The sequence below is a fragment of the Seriola lalandi genome, unplaced genomic scaffold (genome assembly GCF_002814215.2).
Source record: "Seriola lalandi dorsalis isolate HSWRI2012SDOR001 ecotype SW California unplaced genomic scaffold, Sedor1 jcf7180002054312, whole genome shotgun sequence".
Taxonomy (NCBI): Eukaryota; Metazoa; Chordata; class Actinopteri; order Carangiformes; family Carangidae; genus Seriola; species Seriola lalandi.
In genome coordinates, this window is record NW_019524865.1 from 28,305 (window position 1) to 34,135 (window position 5,831).

Sequence of the window (5,831 nt, forward strand, 5' to 3'; positions counted from 1 at the left end):
GGAGGACAAACAACCAGCAGAGACAAGCTTTTGAATCCATATGGCAGTGAATATGTGCATGTCATCATTTATTTCACTACCTGGATGGAAATATCAACTACAAACAATTATGTTTTGCAGTGGAAAACATTATTATTATTATTATTATTAGTAGAACACTTTGAATGTTTCCTTGGGGGTTGAGCACAATGATAATACCGTTCAATTTGTTGGAGCCCCATCTGCGTGAGGCGTTTATTCAGAGATGAGACATCTGTGTTTAAACAGTGCCATTAAATAGAGGTGGGACATTGACCCTCTGGTGATGAATGATAAAAGCCAACAATCAATGAATCCATCAGTGATGTGGCTCTTATGAGACAACTGTCGAAAGAGAGGCCAAAAACAGATGGACTGTACGCATTTTGCTAATGGTATGTGTGCTCACACGTTTCACAGCTGAGAGCAATGAAGCTCCTCCAGCAGCCTCACGGCACACTTTGACCGCTCCTCGGCCCTTTCACCTTTTCAATTCTTCCTGTACATGCAGTTTCCCTACAGGAGAAAAGATCAAATGCAAAGCCTTAATTTGCTGAAGATGACTTTTCTACATTTACAGCAGAAAGGAAGAAATGACTCCTCTGTCCTTGGCACCAGCTGTGTTTGTGCATAGGTCCGGACTGGTGGTCTCAATGTAAACATTTTCTTTATGTACAGTGTTAGTTAACATCAGCAAAATGCCATCAATGTCCACCAAGGGCGGACACAGGTGACCTTCCCTCTCTGTCTCTCTGTAACACACAGACACACAGAGAGACACACACGGGTCCATAATAACGATGGGGGTGGGGATTAGGGGTTGTGTAAATAATACTGCTGAACATATATCTCAATTTACATTCATTACACATTGGCTGCATTTCAGGGAATGGCTTTGTCTGATGACAAGGGCGATCTGTATTGGTTTACTGGTTCATGACTGCATTTACTTGCCATGCTCACGACCCTATGGAAAAGTGTGGCTCTTATATTCAGATATAAACAGGTGAAACATGGAAAAAAAATCATAACTCGGGCAACATGTAGAGGGATTTATAATTGTGGTAAATCTAAGTACAGTATCTGTATCAATTAATTCTTCTCATCATGTGTAGATCTTCACTGTGTAAACTGGTGTGATCTGATTTTTTTCAAGGTAACATTATTCTGTTCCATTTCTGGCTTTTAAAAGTATTTTAAATAACTGAGGAAGTTCAGTTCATATCGTTTCCTGTGGGAGAATAATACCTTGGACAAACCCTGACTGAGTACATGCAGTTCATCATTAATCATCAGACAATTACTGAATTGCATTGATCTTAAATCCCTCAAGGCTTTTGCCAGAGGCAAGCCTATTCATCCATTTATCAGACTGGAGGATGGATATAACAATTTTATTGATGTATAACCTGACTTGACTAATTAGCTTGATATACTAGTTATTAGACAGCAGTGTTTATATTTGAATGTGAACACATAGAAAAAAAATTATCAGCTGTGTACCTATACAATGATTAACAATTATTTTTGAATTATGATAATTATTGTACGGCACTATTTACAGTTTCATAGAGTTTAAAAAAATGCTGCAACAATCACGATAGAAAGATATTTTATTTTAAAAACTCGGGACAGTCTTTCCAAAGCCACTTTCTCTGAGGTTAAAATTCTGCAGTCTATCATTGACAGATTTAACCATGGTTTGAATCTCATCTTCAGAAACTTAACAAGATTACCTGCAGCCATGCTAGCAGCTCTGCGGCAATCCATCCAATAAATATTTCAGTCTAGATCAAAGTGCCGGACCAACAGAGTAATGTTGCCATCCCAAGAGCAGCAGCGCTATTGTGCATAAATTTAAAAATAAATATTGCAGTAACGAGCCAAAATAATCGATTAAGTGCACGGTGTTGCTTTAAGGACAAATGTATTAAAATACATTTTAACTCCAGTAAATCATACACATAGGTTTGTACACCTAAAGCTGTGACTCTGTCCGTGCAGCGCAGCACTGCAGAGACCTGGTTTCAGTTTCAAGAGAGCAAGGCCTCCGGCTGGGTGAGGCATTGTAAACAACAGGACTGGCTCTGTAGAAGCCAGTGAGGGATGATGCCTTGGTCTGGGGAAGAAGTCTGGATGACACCACACAAAAAGTGAGGAAAAACGTATTAAGCAAGTTAAAAGGTTCTGAAACGAGACTTTAAACAATAATATAGCAGCAAACAGCTATTTTCTATGTAAAGATGTAGTGGAGTAATGGCGTCCTGAGCGGAGAACGAAGTCACACCCCGTCTGTCTGTGTGTGTGTTGTACTCTGACTTTATCTGTTCTTTGTTTTGGCTGCATGTGCATGTTAGTGCATGTGAGTCCCTCCTGTTAAACTGATGGCCCTCCCATCAAATAAAAAACACACTGACATGCGAGATGGCGAACTGCAGGACGCAGATCAAACTGAGGCCAGAAGTGTTTGTCTCCAACAAAACGTTTTTTTTTGGTCTGAGATGTTGGTGGTCTAGTTTCGCGTCTAGTGGCGGCGTCAAGTGTGTAGAGAAAATTTAAAACTCAAAAAGTCATTACGTTATCCGCTCAACATTTGTGTGATATTATGGGCAGGTTATAACAAGTTCCGTTTTATTACATCATGTGGTTATTAGATTATTAATTTCCATGAACACTACCCAGACTGCATGCTTTTTAAAAACAGGCTAAAGTTACGCTAACAAAGCTACACTGCAATGATCTTAACACCAGTGAACAAACTGATGGTTGTAAATGCAGTGTCTCTTTGTCTGGTTACAAAGCGATTTGAGCGGTGTCCATTCAGGACATGTTTCTCTCTACATGAAAAAAAAATGCTAAATTGTTACCACTGACCAAGTGATAAAACTCATTATTTTTGGTTTGCGCCATAGAAAAACAGAAATGTCTGTTGGCTTCATTGTTAATACATCAACATCAGGTCAGGTTGGTTCACAGATAAATAATTCATAACAAAAGAATGGAGAGAAAAGTGTAGATTTTGTCTACAGTCCAGCTGAATATGTGAGTCAGACAGTTGTTTTAGTTCCCCCAAAAACTGGGAGAACAGAGTGTAACACACACACACACACACACACCGTGTCAAACACATTCAGCTGAAATACAGATGAACAAGAGATCACGTAATGGTTTAGTAATTGAGTACATTTCTTCAGTAACACACTCTGTAAACAAAAATAACATGCACCATAGTGGAAACCCTTCTCGTATAATAATTATAAAGTAAAATTTATGACATTATAAATACTACACCAGCATACACGTAAACAAGTGTGTAAATAACTTACAATGTGTTCACCCATGTCTTTGTAACACCTGTAGTCTTCCTTTCTCCTCTCTCTGACCTTCCCTGTTCCTCAAGCCTCGGTATTAATTATGAAACTCTCCAGATTCCTTCCTTTTTCCGCCTTCTGTCAGTCACCTGAGCCTTCTTCACCCAGCACACCTGTGTCACCTTACTTTTGTACCTCAGAGTATAAATAGCAGCCGTTTCCCACTCCCGCCTGTTAACTGCATCTGAGTTTAGAGACCTTTGGTCTGTCCGAGACCTGCCTTCCCGCCTTTCCCCTCCCTGTTGCATTAGTTTGCCTCTTTGTACGTCTGCTTTTTCCTTTCATCCTACCTCCTCTGCAAGTGTCTGCATTTGGCTTCAGGAGAAATTTGAGTAAAAACCCAAACAACGAGATAAGAGATACTATAAAGTTTCAGAAGACTGAGGGGAACTGCAGAGTCTGAGTCGACAACACTCTGCGGGTTTGTCACATAGTCATCTGACCCATATAGAAATATCAATAGAGCAGCTTTTAAAAACCTGTCAACTGCACACACACAGAGAAAAATAGGAAATATTAGCACACTCCTTTCTATTCCAATTCTAAATAGGGAAAAATATGAATTAAATGCTGTTAAAGAACAATACTTGAGTCTGTCTGTACGTACAGTTAAAAGTTGGTTTAAATTTCAACATAAAACAAATGTGTGCTAACAGCTGACGTCTTACACCGTTGAGGTCTCGTTGTACAGGGAGCAGCTGCCCATAAAGAACTCCTTAGAAGTTAAGATTGAAAACCACAAATTGAAGCTGACAGATCTTCATTTCATACTTTAAGAGTGATGAAGATTCATGCCAATCATGATTACTCTGCGGTTTCTGGAGCGCTCCACATAAAATTGGAGATTGGTCAAGGATATTGAATTGGATAACATGACTCACTGATACTGAATGCTCTGTGTGCATCCCATTAGATGGGCTCCAGTTTTTCCACCTTTATTGCAATTGAAAATAACTGTAAGTTCATACCACTGCTATCAGTATTACTTCCATATAAGAACTGCACTCACTTGTCTTAGAAAAGCTTTTAAATTAATGGAGATATAACAGAAATCAGTTAAACAATGGAAAGAGTTTCTGAGTCCATTTAGGCCACTGTGTGCAGCTCAATAAATCCTTCTCAGCAAAATGAGCAAAACATAATTGAACTCTAAGCAAACAAAGAAACAATGCTGCTAAAGCACAATTAAAGTTAGAAACAAAAAAGAAAGTTTTCAGCTAATACAGTGTTTATTAGAGGAGCATAAATTAACATTTTTCAAGTTAAGCTTGAACACACATCGCTGCTGTGCTTCAGCTGGAGAAATGGAGCCAAAGCCTGCATTGAGCATGCTCAGCATAATGGGGATAAAATGGCTGTCCTCCTGGCCTGTCTGGAAATGGACTGAGGAGGAGAATGACCTTCATGACTGTCTGACCTAGACAGGTAAATAGATTTTTATCGTGATCCACAGATTGCCAAACCAGACATAGATACCATATCGTGAAATATTTTTCACCAGTCCCTTTCTTGCCAGCTTCAAACAGCCTGGAGTGATGCAGGTTGTTTTCCACAGACACATTATACCTGCTGGATACAACAAATTATCAGTGTCAGGTTTGGGTGTAATAGGACCCAAATGCAGACAACGAAAAAAAGGGTTGTTGATGGGGAAATAGGTGTTTGAATAAATAGAACCAATGTACAAAACAGGAAAAACAAAACTGAGTAATAATCCAGTAAAAACTCAAGAACGCAAACAGAAGCTCAAGGAGACGCAGGGGAGACATGGCAAAACAGAAACAGGAGCACAACTGAGTAAAACAGGACGAACTGACAAAGACAAAGGGGAGCACAGAGATTAAATAGACGCCAGGGAGGCAAGGGTAATTGAACACAGGTGAAACACATTGTGGCAGGGTAGACAAAGACAGGAAGTAAAAAAAAACACAAGACACACAAGGGAAATAACACAAAATAAAACAGGAAATAAAACAAATGTCCAAAGCTGAGAGTCCAAAAGCTCAAACATAAATTGTTCGTCAGGGCAAACCACAATAGTCAGTAAGTATTTACAGAACACTATACTCAGTTGTCAGTTTATTAGGTACACCTGGATATAACTACTGCAGTCCTGCAATAAATCCCACCTTTATGACAGTTATAATCAGTTTATGTTGAAACTGATTCCAAGAGGTGTTGATTCAATGTTATGAGCATTTTGGAGGCTGCAGTTTCTGGTGCTGTTGTGTTAAATGGACAGGTGTTTTTGTTTTGTCCATAAATAACAACCTAAGAGAATCTATGTTCTTTGATTGGATTTTTTATTTTTTATTTTATTTTATTTTATTTTGTTTCCTGATGCATCACGAAACTCTTACACAAGTTTGTAGCACCTCCAGCTGTGCACTCATCTCGATGAGAGCAACACCCTGTCTGGAAGTTTGTGCAATCTCAAAACTG